We start from the raw sequence: 14,807 nt of genomic DNA, 5'->3' as shown, positions 1-14,807 counted from the left end.
TGTTTTATGTCCACACTACAAGACAAGAAAACAGTTCCAGAATATGGCTTCGCCTGCATAGATGTTCCTTTGGATAAGGAATGGATTTCAAATTGGTTCTTCATAGGACAACAACCAAATCAGGCAAAAGATCATTGGTGAAAGATCAAGCTTCAACAACGACTCTTTGATGTGCTGGCAATTTCACAACATCTCTTTCACACCTCTATATAAAGGAGTGGAGACTTAGAGTTTTGGTAATGCTGAACGAAAGACTCACAACATTATTACAAGTGTCAAACCTCTGCTGAAATTATTCTACATTCACTTAGAATTTCTGTGTCTCAAAGTTTCATCTTAGAAATTCTTAAGTTATTGAGTCTGTATCTGATTTGTATTGTGAGCACTTCTGATTGTATATCAAGTGTTCAACCTTAAACAATTTTCTGTGTAATTTTGTTTAGTTAGAAGTCTCTTGCAGTTGTGCTTGAGCAGGGAAGTCTCTTGATTGTGTTCTTGAGCATAGGAAGACTCTTGCAAAGTGTGCTTGAGCAAAGGAAGTCTCTTGCAGGTGTGCTTGAGCAATTGTAATCAGATATTACTCTTAGTGAAATCTCCTTGGAAGTGCAAGGGGGACTGGACTACTTCCGGATTGTGGAAGGAACCAGTATAATTGTTTTGTGTCGTTCTTCTTCTCTCTCTCTGTTTTATTCCGCTGCGTGTAGATTCTGATTATCACTTCAGAAGCTGTTTCGCTTAGCTTCTGATCAGGGTGTTCAGTGTTAGGAGAAACGAAGAATTTTTCGAAACACAATTCAACCCCCCTTCTTGTGTTTTTTCTCACCTTCATAAACTTTGTAAGGAACCACGAGGACGATTAAATTTGATTTCTTACTTCATACAATATTGTGAAAGATTTTAAGCGTGTATTAGAGAGAGTGTTTAAAAGAGATTGTTGCTAGCATTACTCTTATGCAAATTGTATTCTTACTTCAACAAAGATACTAATGTCTTCGTATAGCATCTAAATCCTAATTCTGATCTTAAAAACAAAACACAAATCATCTAAAAAAGAAACAAAAACAATGAAAAGGCAAAAACATTTAACATACAAGTAAATGTAAACAACAAGAATTTCACAAGTTTCAGTTCAATTGACCATTAAGTAGAGATCCATTATGTAACCAATAATCAGTACAAGCACAAAATAAATAACATCAACAAAAATTAACAAAGATTGCAATTTTGTCAAAAAAATACATAGATTGCAATTGAATCTCATGTTCAAGTTACATAGCACCGCATCTAAATCCTCGATTTAAGACCAATGTGAAATCAAACTCTCAACACAAATTTCTTGGTCATAAAAACCCTTTTTTTCAAACTCAGTAAATTGATTAGTATCTTTCCTAGGATCATAAACAATAAACTTCTTTTTCCACCAATAAATCTCTTCTGTATATTCAATCAACACTTGATCATCCTCAAAAAAATATATTGCATTGATAAAAGCATCACACTTGTATGGCACTGTAAACAACTTAGTCCATGACTCTTTGTTTCCATATTCCTTCATAACCCAAACATCATGACCAGAAATCATGCACAAGCAATCCCTCAACACACCTAAAGTTAAGTAATTCACATCTACCTCTCCATAATCGAGCAGCAATATTGCATGATAAGACTCATTCCCCATATAAAATAAAAAAACAATAAAACATGGACTTTTTCTATTCCTGTATTTAGAAATTAACCAATTAATTGTGCCACTCACAAATTTTCCTAAAGATTCAACAGGGACACCACACCAAAAGGGAACTCCCGAATGCTTTTTCATAAATTGGTACCAAAATTATAAACCTTCACTTAAGTTTTGTCAACCAAATTAACTACCACTGCCTTATAACTACCACTAACATAATCATAGCCGAAGCCTTGCTCCATCTTTATGGAACTAACCCACAGAAAGTTAACACTGCACGAAATCAAATTTGAGACATTAAAATTACCACACTTCGAGGTACTAAACCAACATCACTTACTTGGACAACTTATGTAACACCCATACCAGACGTATCTAGAAAGTCTGGCACGTGCGTTAATATTAGTACTGGATACATTAAAATATACAACCATTAAAATCTTAGAATGAATAATATTTACATCAAGTTCCGTTCGTATAAATAATAATACAATACAACTCATCCATACATAAAAATACATCCTTGAAGTCCATAACATCCTGCAGCTTCACGAACGAACCCTTGAAGTAATATCCATCCGCCACCGAACATGCATAAACATCCTGCTTATCTGAAACAAATAAGGATTGGGATGAGACATAATGTCTCAGTGAGTTCCCCTAAATCCTAGGCTATAGGCAACCTCAGGGGGAAACCTACGGTCACCACGTGTCTACATTACAACCTGACGGTTGATTATACGTGTGTGGGGACTTGCATACTTAGACGGTAGTGCATACTAGAGCCGTCATAGTCTTATCTCACTTGTTATAGGCTTCACTTCCTCTACGTGTCATGGCGGTCGAGAGGGAACCTAGAACCGCATTGCCAAGAATACACGCTAAGTATCGAGGCCTAAGCATAACATGATCATGACACGATTCTAAACCGGACGATTAGGGGAATCCTAAGATCGTCATCGGTAACATGTTCATTTCTTGTTCTAATCCATGTCCTGTACCTGTCTTAAAGCATCTAATGCTCTTATTCTCGTACATAATCGTACATGAGTTCCTACGTGTTCATAATCATAATCGTGCATGGAACCATAATCATAACATACATAAACGTAACTAAGTTCATTTATGTTAGCGTTGAACAAACATTATTATCTTGGTTCATTTTACGGATAGTCCCGGGTGGAGTAACCCCGAAATCAATCCCATACATGACCGATGTACGTACATCGGACTCCCTCGGTGTCGTGCGGGTCCCTTGCGGCTTAAACCGTTCCCCTTAGGTCGAGAACCTCCCGTATCCCCCTGGCGTGGATAACAAGAGACACGAACACCTACGTCTTGTTACTCAGTGACATGCGGGTCCCTTACGGCTTGAATCGTTCTCATAGTGAGAACCCCTTGTATCCCCCTGATGTGGATATCAAGAGACATGTCACCTACACTTATTAGTCATAGTCTTGTCGTGCATAAGTTAAACATATACATACTTGAGTGCTTACCTCGGAACCTTAATCAAACCGATTAGTGGTAAACTCTTACTTGTTCATATTCATACCTAATCATGGTGGAGAGACTAACTAGTCAAACCACGACTTACGTACTTGCTAAATCATAGTAGCTCTTGTGCGAAGAGATTACACTTCGCGTCTTATCACTCTAGGGATTCTTGCTAAACATACTAGTTCTCGACTAGCTAAGCCGAGGCTCTACATACATTCCCTTTCTTAGTTCATTACTACCCCATCATGCTTAAACTCTCTTAAGTCATCTTTGTGACCCATGTTAAATTGCCATGATTATCGGTTCGAGTTCTATGGATGATTGGTACATTTTTCTATTAATTCCGAGGACCCAAAATGCCATAACCCAAGTAACAAACCATTTAGAAATTCAAAGTTTTAACCAAGTCAAGATGGTTCCAGTTGTAAAATAAGTGAAAACAGTAAAAATATACGTCAACACGATCGCATCGGACCCCCACACGACTGGCCCCAAGCACCCGAGCACAAAACAACACAAAAGTTGCCCTGTCAGGGGCGCCTGGCGCCAGAGAGTGGGCGCCTAGCGCTGGCCTCTCTGACTTTGGGCGCCTAGCGCCCTTGTTCAGGCGCAGCGCTGCGAACCTGCGTGTTTCGGCTGCGGGTTCGTGGCATTTTCGACCCAAAACTCCAATTTTTGATCTCCTAAATGTACCAATTCATTCCAAACATTGTTAACAAGTTTATGTACTCAAAATAGCTTACGAAAACATATATAAGATCAAGTTCCATGGCAATTTATCATGTAACACAAGGCATGGCTTTAGGTTCAATAAAATGTCATAGAAGCTAAACTAGCACAAAACATGAATATCCAACCCAAAGGTAGGTTACTCTATCTATAGAACTCACCTAGTCATGTTGTGAACTTGATTCCAAAGCTTCAAGCATCTTCTTTACTCCATGTCTCAAAACCCTAACTTTTGACTCACCAACAACTATGGCCTTAACTCCACAATCCATCTTCAAATCATCTTCTTCTTTGTTTCTTAACCATGAATAAACCTTAGCTTGCATCATCTTCTCTTGACATCAACAAACCCCATTTCTTCATGAACTTATCTTAAGGAGAAAGAGTGGAACAACCCAAACCAAACCCCCACAACTTGGAAGATCATATAGGAACATAACCCACAAGCTTGACATGAGTAAAAGGAAGAAATTATGGAAGAAAAAAGAAGAGAGGGTGGCGCATGAGAAGAGGGAAGGAAGAGAAAGCTCTTGCCCAAAAAACCTAGAGAGAGAGAAGATTGGAAATGAGATATTCTTTGGCCATTTCCATATAAATATCTCTTAATCGAGCAATTACCAAAATGCCCTTGCCTTAAACGTGTTACATCCGTCTCTGATACTTATCTCGTATTAAGCTGACGTCTCGTAATAAATATTTCCATCACACTTACTTTCCATGAATAAAATTCATCTGACACGATCAACGGTTAATATACCGATACTGTCAGGCGGGATATTACACTCTACCCCCCTTAAAAAAAATTTCGTCCTCGAAATTTAGATATTGACTACCAATCCCTATGATAGAACTTGCCATCTATGGTCTGAACCAAACATTTTCCATTCATACATATCCAAAGGTTTCGTCGTATCATGTCCTCATCTCATTTCTTAACCCGCATATAACTGAGCGTAACCTCCTTGATCTTAATACCATTCTTATGTAGAGTTATCTTAGTATATCATGATTCAGAACTTACCTTGCTACACATAAATTTATTGTCTCGGTCTCGTATCTTACCCGCTTAACATAAATCGTTCATAAAGGTATCTTATCATAAACATGAACACTCAGGATTTGCCTTTTAACTGGAATCCTACCGGAAACCAGGTTTGCCCTGCAGTGCTTACTTGCAACATTAAAACATCTTTCATACATTCATAATCTTTCTTGCCGCACTTTGCGACTTATGCCTCTTACGTACATTACTCACAAGACGATTCCACGATTCACCTATCCCTTTCTGAGTCTTAGGAAATCTTCGATCTCATTGCAATCTTATTGCATCTTATCACCCGTACTAAGAGGTAACTCATATTGCTTGGCATGAAAAAGTGATATCGATTAGCCACGTCATCTGACAATCTAACAGCCGACGTTGCGGTTCACATGCTCTTGAAACTTGCTAGAAATTCTACTTGCACTTACGTCAACATTCTTGTAACATTTCCGTGTATCCTACCTGACATTGGCTTCATACGAACCTTGTCGTTTCCATAACCTGTACATACTTTCAAGTGCCGCCTCTTGTTAAATGATAACGATACGTGTTCTAAAATCTTCTTTAAAGAAATCTTTCTTAAATTTTTGGTATTCGGGTTCTTGGAACGAATTTATACATGACTAAAACGATTTTATCATTTCTAAAACTGATTGTATAAAGGTGCCACAAACCACCGGACGAGTTTCGATATTTTTTTTTTTTTGGAAAAGATTTAACAACTCGCCCAAAACTTGTCCCCGACAAGTTGGTCCTGAAGTTTGTACGTTGTAAGTGAGTCCACTTACAACGGACCTCATCAGTTTCAAAAATGTATAATTCCATAAGTTTAAATAAAAACATCGTTCCCAAGTTCCATAATACCAATCTTAACTTTTAAAAGTCTTAAAATCATAACTTAACATGTCTTAACAAGTATCGTTTTCACTCAACAAGTATTGCGTACGAGAGTATGATTCTCTTTGCATCAACTCGAGAGTTGCACCTTCTTTCATGATAGCATACTTAACTTCGAAGATAAATTCTTTTCTTATTCAACTGATATACATACTTGCCATACCGCTTTTGTATCCATAAGAAATCCTTGGACCTCTTAACATAAACTTATTTCTCTTCTTCGAAACACTAAACTTGATTCTCCGCATTATCTCATTCGGTTATCGCTCTTGATGCTTTGATTCTTTACCTATGTCACGGAACGTAACCTTCTGATCCTTACATGTTTTCTATTATCATCATCCATGCATCTTGACCAATTATCATACGACAATTCTTGTCCTTTTCATCTTACCTAGATGACGACACATACTTAAAACTTTTACCTTAGCCAATGATATTTATATAAACATCCATTCTTACTTATCACACCAAGAACTCCTCACTTGTCTTATGATGCTTCTGCTAAACTTGCCTTACCAACCGAACATTCTTCACGAAGATTCATACATACTAAATTTACCATGTTTCGTGTTTAACAATTACTTCCATGGCGCTACTCTGATTCCCTCCGGTTGGTTTACACGAACACTATAACCCGTTAGAGCAATTGAGACTTCAATTCATGCTTATCACTTGGATACTTACTTCTTGAACTATTCTCAGAGTATTCTATGTTGCAAACACTATCACAACCTTACTCTTGACTTGTAAATTCAAAACTCATGATATTTTATCTTATGCTCATAATACTTGACTTGGGGGTAAACCTTACATTCTTGCTGGTTGCATTTACCATACATATCACACTTGAACTTGTTTCTGAGGAAACTCGAATTCCTTTATCAACTCCTCTAACACTTGAACATATCTTCCTTAAACCTCTAGCCTGGTACCTTCGTATCTTCGCATACTACATTTTGCTTAATCATACCAATGCTTGCTCGTTGATTTTTCTTTTAAAGTAACTATGTAAACTAGCGCATAGGTCATTGACGTCGAAAATTTTCTACTTTATAAATATATTGAATTTAGGCCCCGGCCGTTAATACAAAATCATAGAACGAGTTGATAACATATACGTGTCATCAATTCTAGATTCTAATGAGTCTAGCTCGCTCTACGAGTGTCGTAGCAAACCGGTTCCTAGAAAATCTCGTGAATTTTTCAAAAGTCAACTTCAATCACCCATACGCGTAAATCTTTCTAAAATTATTTAAACTTAATGATCCAACATCATATCGAGCCCTAGCATGTTCGTTAAGCAAAACATAAGTTCGAGAGATACGCCATAATTCCACATAATCCGAAAACTTTGTGATGTCTTATAACTTTGCACCAATTAAATTTCTTGCTTCATACCTCATGCATACGCATTCACTTTATCCAGTCATATGCAGGAACTTTGTACTATTGATCTTGGCTCTTGACACATTAACCTCCAAAGCTACCTTAAACCGGATTGATTTCCGTTAATACTTGTCCATGCATTTTCTTCCTCAGAAATCTTAAGATATGATGTGCATTCGATACTTGATGTTATAGAGAGTGTTGGTTATATAAAAGATTGTGAAAACAACCCCCAATAGCTACTACTGACCCTAGAGATGAAATAACAGCTCTCAAAAAAACTGAAAAATTCGATCCAGGTTCGCTATTAGCGAAATTTTCGCTATTGGCATATTTTCTTCAACTCAGTTTTCCAAAAAGAAAAATCGTATTTCACATAAAAATCTTATTTCTTCAAGTATCCCAATGCATATCATTCCTTCCAAACATATTAAAACAATTCTATAACATTTGCATGGCAAGCATTAACATCATTCGGTTCCATTCAAGGCACATTAGAAACTGATATCTTGTCATCACGTCTCTTAACGTAAAATTTCCACCTAATCCTTAACTTCATCTGCTAAGAATGGCTTACTTCATTACGTTGCAACTCATGCAACTTCCAAACATACATATAGTTAACTTCATTCATATAATGCTATTCCTGAGAGCCTGCTGACTCCGTCAACATACACCGACCTCTTACTACCTTGTAGCCTTGTTCGGACATTCTAGAATATCTTAAACCCGTTCCAACAACAACTCTTACCGAAACTTTCGGTCATGGTTAGATACATATATCCAACTTCTTCACTTACGGGTACATGGAGTATCGTTATCATCTTACCCGACATTGTCGGAACGTTTCTTCTTAACATGCCTTACATTCCCAGAGGATTCACACTTCTACTTGATTAGTTCACCGGCCACCTTTTGGCACGATCAAACTACTTCATCATATACTTCATTCCTCCTGGGTCCTATTCAGCTCTCAGGCATCCATTCTAATCACTGAATGTTAAATTGAGTTGATCAGGCTCAACTAACATCAACAATTAGAACATCTACCTGGAACCCAATGGTCCCACTACCTTAGTTGTAATTTAATGACCCAAGGCACGGTCTGAATCGACCTGCTCTGATACCAATTGTAACACCCATACCAGACGTATCTAGAAAGTCTGGCACGTGCGTTAATATTAGTACTGGATACATTAAAATATACAACCATTAAAATCTTCGAATGAATAATATTTACATCAAGTTCCGTTCGTATAAATAATAATACAATACAACTCATCCATACATAAAAATACATCCTTGAAGTCCATAACATCCTGCAGCTTCACGAACGAACCCTTGAAGTAATATCCATCCGCCACCGAACATGCATAAACATCCTGCTTATCTGAAACAAATAAGGATTGGGATGAGACATAATGTCTCAGTGAGTTCCCCTAAATCCTAGGCTATAGGCAACCTCAGGGGGAAACCTACGGTCACCACGTGTCTACATTACAACCTGACGGTTGATTATACGTGTGTGGGGACTTGCATACTTAGACGGTAGTGCATACTAGAGCCGTCATAGTCTTATCTCACTTGTTATAGGCTTCACTTCCTCTACGTGTCATGGCGGTCGAGAGGGAACCTAGAACCGCATTGCCAAGAATACACGCTAAGTATCGAGGCCTAAGCATAACATGATCATGACACGATTCTAAACCGGACGATTAGGGGAATCCTAAGATCGTCATCGGTAACATGTTCATTTCTTGTTCTAATCCATGTCCTGTACCTGTCTTAAAGCATCTAATGCTCTTATTCTCGTACATAATCGTACATGAGTTCCTACGTGTTCATAATCATAATCGTGCATGGAACCATAATCATAACATACATAAACGTAACTAAGTTCATTTATGTTAGCGTTGAACAAACATTATTATCTTGGTTCATTTTACGGATAGTCCCGGGTGGAGTAACCCCGAAATCAATCCCATACATGACCGATGTACGTACATCGGACTCCCTCGGTGTCGTGCGGGTCCCTTGCGGCTTAAACCGTTCCCCTTAGGTCGAGAACCTCCCGTATCCCCCTGGCGTGGATAACAAGAGACACGAACACCTACGTCTTGTTACTCAGTGACATGCGGGTCCCTTACGGCTTGAATCGTTCTCATAGTGAGAACCCCTTGTATCCCCCTGATGTGGATATCAAGAGACATGTCACCTACACTTATTAGTCATAGTCTTGTCGTGCATAAGTTAAACATATACATACTTGAGTGCTTACCTCGGAACCTTAATCGAACCGATTAGTGGTAAACTCTTACTTGTTCATATTCATACCTAATCATGGTGGAGAGACTAACTAGTCAAACCACGACTTACGTACTTGCTAAATCATAGTAGCTCTTGTGCGAAGAGATTACACTTCGCGTCTTATCACTCTAGGGATTCTTGCTAAACATACTAGTTCTCGACTAGCTAAGCCGAGGCTCTACATACATTCCCTTTCTTAGTTCATTACTACCCCATCATGCTTAAACTCTCTTAAGTCATCTTTGTGACCCATGTTAAATTGCCATGATTATCGGTTCGAGTTCTATGGATGATTGGTACATTTTTCTATTAATTCCGAGGACCCAAAATGCCATAACCCAAGTAACAAACCATTTAGAAATTCAAAGTTTTAACCAAGTCAAGATGGTTCCAGTTGTAAAATAAGTGAAAACAGTAAAAATATACGTCAACACGATCGCATCGGACCCCCACACGACTGGCCCCAAGCACTCGAGCACAAAACAACACAAAAGTTGCCCTGTCAGGGGCGCCTGGCGCCAGAGAGTGGGCGCCTAGCGCTGGCCTCTCTGACTTTGGGCGCCTAGCGCCCTTGTTCAGGCGCAGCGCTGCGAACCTGCGTGTTTCGGCTGCGGGTTCGTGGCATTTTCGACCCAAAACTCCAATTTTTGATCTCCTAAATGTACCAATTCATTCCAAACATTGTTAACAAGTTTATGTACTCAAAATAGCTTACGAAAACATATATAAGATCAAGTTCCATGGCAATTTATCATGTAACACAAGGCATGGCTTTAGGTTCAATAAAATGTCATAGAAGCTAAACTAGCACAAAACATGAATATCCAACCCAAAGGTAGGTTACTCTATCTATAGAACTCACCTAGTCATGTTGTGAACTTGATTCCAAAGCTTCAAGCATCTTCTTTACTCCATGTCTCAAAACCCTAACTTTTGACTCACCAACAACTATGGCCTTAACTCCACAATCCATCTTCAAATCATCTTCTTCTTTGTTTCTTAACCATGAATAAACCTTAGCTTGCATCATCTTCTCTTGACATCAACAAACCCCATTTCTTCATGAACTTATCTTAAGGAGAAAGAGTGGAACAACCCAAACCAAACCCCCACAACTTGGAAGATCATATAGGAACATAACCCACAAGCTTGACATGAGTAAAAGGAAGAAATTATGGAAGAAAAAAGAAGAGAGGGTGGCGCATGAGAAGAGGGAAGGAAGAGAGAGCTCTTGCCCAAAAAACCTAGAGAGAGAGAAGATTGGAAATGAGATATTCTTTGGCCATTTCCATATAAATATCTCTTAATCGAGCAATTACCAAAATGCCCTTGCCTTAAACGTGTTACATCCGTCTCTGATACTTATCTCGTATTAAGCTGACGTCTCGTAATAAATATTTCCATCACACTTACTTTCCATGAATAAAATTCATCTGACACGATCAACGGTTAATATACCGATACTGTCAGGCGGGATATTACAACTTAAGTTGGTTTTTTTACTTTTATTTTTTTAATAAATTACACTCTCATCATTTAATAGAATCTTGAACTACACTCTTCTCCCCTCTTATTAGAAATTAAAAAAAAAATTGATTAAGGGAGGAAAAAATATGGATTTTACATAAGAGAGGAAAACTTATGAATAACGTTAAATTTTTTTCTTATATGTTTTGCATAAGAGAGAAGGAAGGTGTATATTTTAACTTAAGAGAGAAAAGTGTAATTCAAAAATCTCTTAGAGATCAAGAGTGTAATTTAAGCATCTATCAAGGATAGATATATAGTATAATTTGCTCTCTTTCTTTATACATCCCTCGGTTCCATAATAAAGTTCTAGAAATTGACACTTTTAATTTGTAATGTGTTATGAATTATTATTTTTTTAATTATATAAGCTAATTACGAGTGCATATGTTACTTCCAATTTGATATTTTTCAATTTGGTAAAAATATCGAGTTAAATATGCTTTTGGTCCCTACAAATATATCAACTTTTCGTTTTAGTCTCTCTAATTTTTTTTTCTTTTTAGTCGATATAGAATTTTCAATCACCATTTTTGATCCCTTTTTTAAGTCAACTCATGTATAGCCTTTGTATTTTTTTAATGAAATGTGCGGAAATGTGTAGAATATTATAAAAAGATGGGGGAAATATTGACTCCAAGAGTAAGTCTATAGACTTACTCAAAATCCCGGGGGTGGAAAAACGGAACCAACTTGCCGGGCCGGCCCGTTTAGTCCACTTTTTTGATGGACTGAGTCGAAGTTTTGAACTCGCTTTCAATAGTTGGTTTGCATCACTAAACTCGTTGAAAAAACAGGACGGACACGAGGCGGGGCAGGCCAACCAGTTTAACTCGTTTTTCTTTTTTCTTTTAAGCTTATTTTATTCTTTTGGATTTATTTTGGTTGTTGAATTTATTCCAAGTTTTGTTTTATATTGAAAATTTGTTTTTTGTGGGCTACGACAATATTTTGTTATATATTTGCGAGTTGTACCTTAAGTGAACTTTGCCAACAATGTCAAGCATATTAATCCTAGATTTGCAAAATTGGGAACCTCAACCTCGAGGCTTATCTTAGAGCTTTTTGAGTTGATTCATGAATAAAGAATAAAAACAAAAACAAAAAAACCCTAATCGAACGATATTAGTATGGTAATGCATCTTATTTTAGTATAAGAGGACATGGCTGCAACAATTGCACAAACTTCAATACCTTAGTCACTTAAATCTTATACATTGAAGTGCATTAGCAAATGTAATCGAAATCCAGAGCTGCTTGCTGAATATTCTGACTCAGTGCCCAAAGGCAAAGACACTGTACTTGAAAGCATACGTACGTAACTAAATTTATTATAATTAAATCAAATATTTGTATTATTCATAAAAGATCTAAATCAAGAATCAAAATATATAGATGTGCATCTAAATTGAACAATTTCTTTCTTTACAAAGTTCTAAAACAAAATTGGATTGTATTTGACCTCTTTTTATGCATCTACTAACAAAAATGATTAAAATGTAGTTAAAAAATTTAATTTTTGGGATATCGATACATGGAGTGTCGAAGAAAAAAAAAACAAATTTTTGGAATATCGGTAACGGTTGGTCCGACGAGTGACAGACACCAACACAATGTCGGACACCGCAACACACCTAATCCTAAAGTTGTTCGTGATTCATCGTAAAGAAGTTTGTAATTATAAGAACAACCCTAACCCTAGGGCCTTCTGTTATGATATCAGTTCAAAAAAACAAATCAGCAAGTTGGTGCTGTTCTAGACACAGAAAAACATTTAGTTTCATTTTAAATATACAACAAAAGTATTTTACAATAGACACAAAGGCAGGGAGGAGAGGTGCACATCAACGAATGACTTTGAGACTATATAGCAGAATGTGTGTGGAATCTTCTCCCTCAGAATCTGGATTCGAGTTGATCATTCATCTTTGATTATGGTTCAATAAAACAGTAACAAATTCTGTTATCGTTTTAGTGTCCCTACACTTTCCCACTATAGCACATGCCAGGGAACATATCCAAAACATTAAACAATTTTATCTTGAACCCGCTTTTAACTAAAATCAATTATACGAAATCATTTCAATCAAAACCAATTTTTGCCACTGTATAACCAAACACAATCACATAACAACAACCACAACTTTTCACTGATAATAGTTTTTTTCACCGAAATCATTTCAATTACTTGTACTTACTGCTTATCAACCAAAATTCACCTTAGATCCAACAAATCATCAAGTCCCACTCTATTTGGTGGGATCTATGAATTTGATCTAGGGTCTGTTTGGATTGCCTTATTTGAACTTATCTAATGCATAAGTTTTGTGTGATTGTTTGGGAAAACTTATGAAAACAGCTAATGACATTTTCCATAAGCTTTTTTCAACTTATTTTCATAAGTTCTCCAATATAGCTTATAAAAACAATGTATAACATATATAAAAATAATATAATGTTATTTTATCTTTTGCTCGAAAAATAGCTTGTCGGGTTTGGCTTGGTTGTTGTTGTTGCTGCTAGAAAAATAACTTATGCAAGCTTATACATAAGCGGTAATTATCATGATAAGCGCTTGTGTTATAAGCTGAAGATAAGCTGTTTATCCAAACAGGCAGCTAGAAACAAACAAAAATAAGGGTTTTACCAGCTAACATTTGTCCTAGAATGATTATTTTTCCTGAATTATCAGAAACGTACAAGCACCAATTCAACTTCAAATAAATATACCCCACAACAAAAAATTACATTTTTATGAAAAGAAAAACTCAAATCAGCTCAAACTCAATCATATCCAACGCAATGAACTTAAAGCTGAGCTAAAAAATCACACAAATCAATAAACCCCAAAACCTAACATTTAGTTCAATAAACTCAAATTCAAAATCAAACAACACAATGAACTAAACCCTCAAATTATTTCAACAACAAATCAGTGTTATAGAAAACTTACACGTTTGAAGAGTGAAGACGTTTCGAAAGGAAGAACAAATCGAAGAAGGGATTGAAATCGAAGAAGGGTTTACTTCACTGTGTGTTTGTCTCGGTCTGAAATTTATGAATGAGGGTACACTGTATTTTACCTTACTTTTATGCGATAAAACAATTGGGTTTTTTTCAAATATATTAGCATTATACAAAAATTTGATTTACTCAACGAAGTAAAAGTTAACTTACAAAAAATGATCATCTATATAATATAAATTTACGGCCGATTCCATAGCCCTTTATGGAAATGTTTTTTCTCCTCCTATTCTTATGACACGTGGCACTCTCATCCTATTCTTTTTTCAAATACTCTCACCACATTCATCCTCACAAAATACTCTCACCACATTCATCCTCACAAATTTGTATTTATTGTTTATGTATAAAAGGAAGTTTTACAATTTCAAATTCTAACTAGTATAGTGACCCGTGCCAAGCACGAGAAATTAAAAACTTTTTTAATCAAATGTATAGATTTTATATTATGTTATCTTAAAGTTATAAGTGTGGTTATAATTTAAATTTGATATGTAAATAAATATCATCTTAATTTTGTTAATTTTGTATATATTTTGAAATATCTAAACATTGCACATAACGATTAAAGTATTTGGATTTATATTTATACTAATTATTTGTAGTATAAGATGTACTCATTGTTAAACTTAACATATGTATATTATTATTTGTTGACATAATGTATTTTATTAATCATAAAAACTACAAAATTTTGTATTTTTTTTA

General features: G+C 36.3%; 1 long non-coding RNA gene across 1 annotated transcript; it reads right to left on the bottom strand.

The window, feature by feature from the left end:
- Positions 1-8,443: 8,443 nt before the first annotated feature.
- On the bottom strand, positions 8,444-10,767 carry LOC146935082 (uncharacterized). Its single transcript, XR_015033065.1, has 2 exons — positions 10,411-10,767; positions 8,444-8,631 (listed from the first exon to the last, which is right to left on the bottom strand). It is a non-coding gene; the product is annotated as an uncharacterized LOC146935082 (long non-coding RNA).
- Between the last annotated feature and the right edge of the window lie 4,040 nt (positions 10,768-14,807).

The sequence above is a fragment of the Medicago sativa genome, chromosome 3, assembly GCF_051527215.1.
Source record: "Medicago sativa cultivar Bolivia chromosome 3, Bolivia_mono, whole genome shotgun sequence".
NCBI classification, from domain to species: Eukaryota; Viridiplantae; Streptophyta; class Magnoliopsida; order Fabales; family Fabaceae; genus Medicago; species Medicago sativa.
This window is presented reverse-complemented; position numbering and strand designations above follow the sequence as displayed.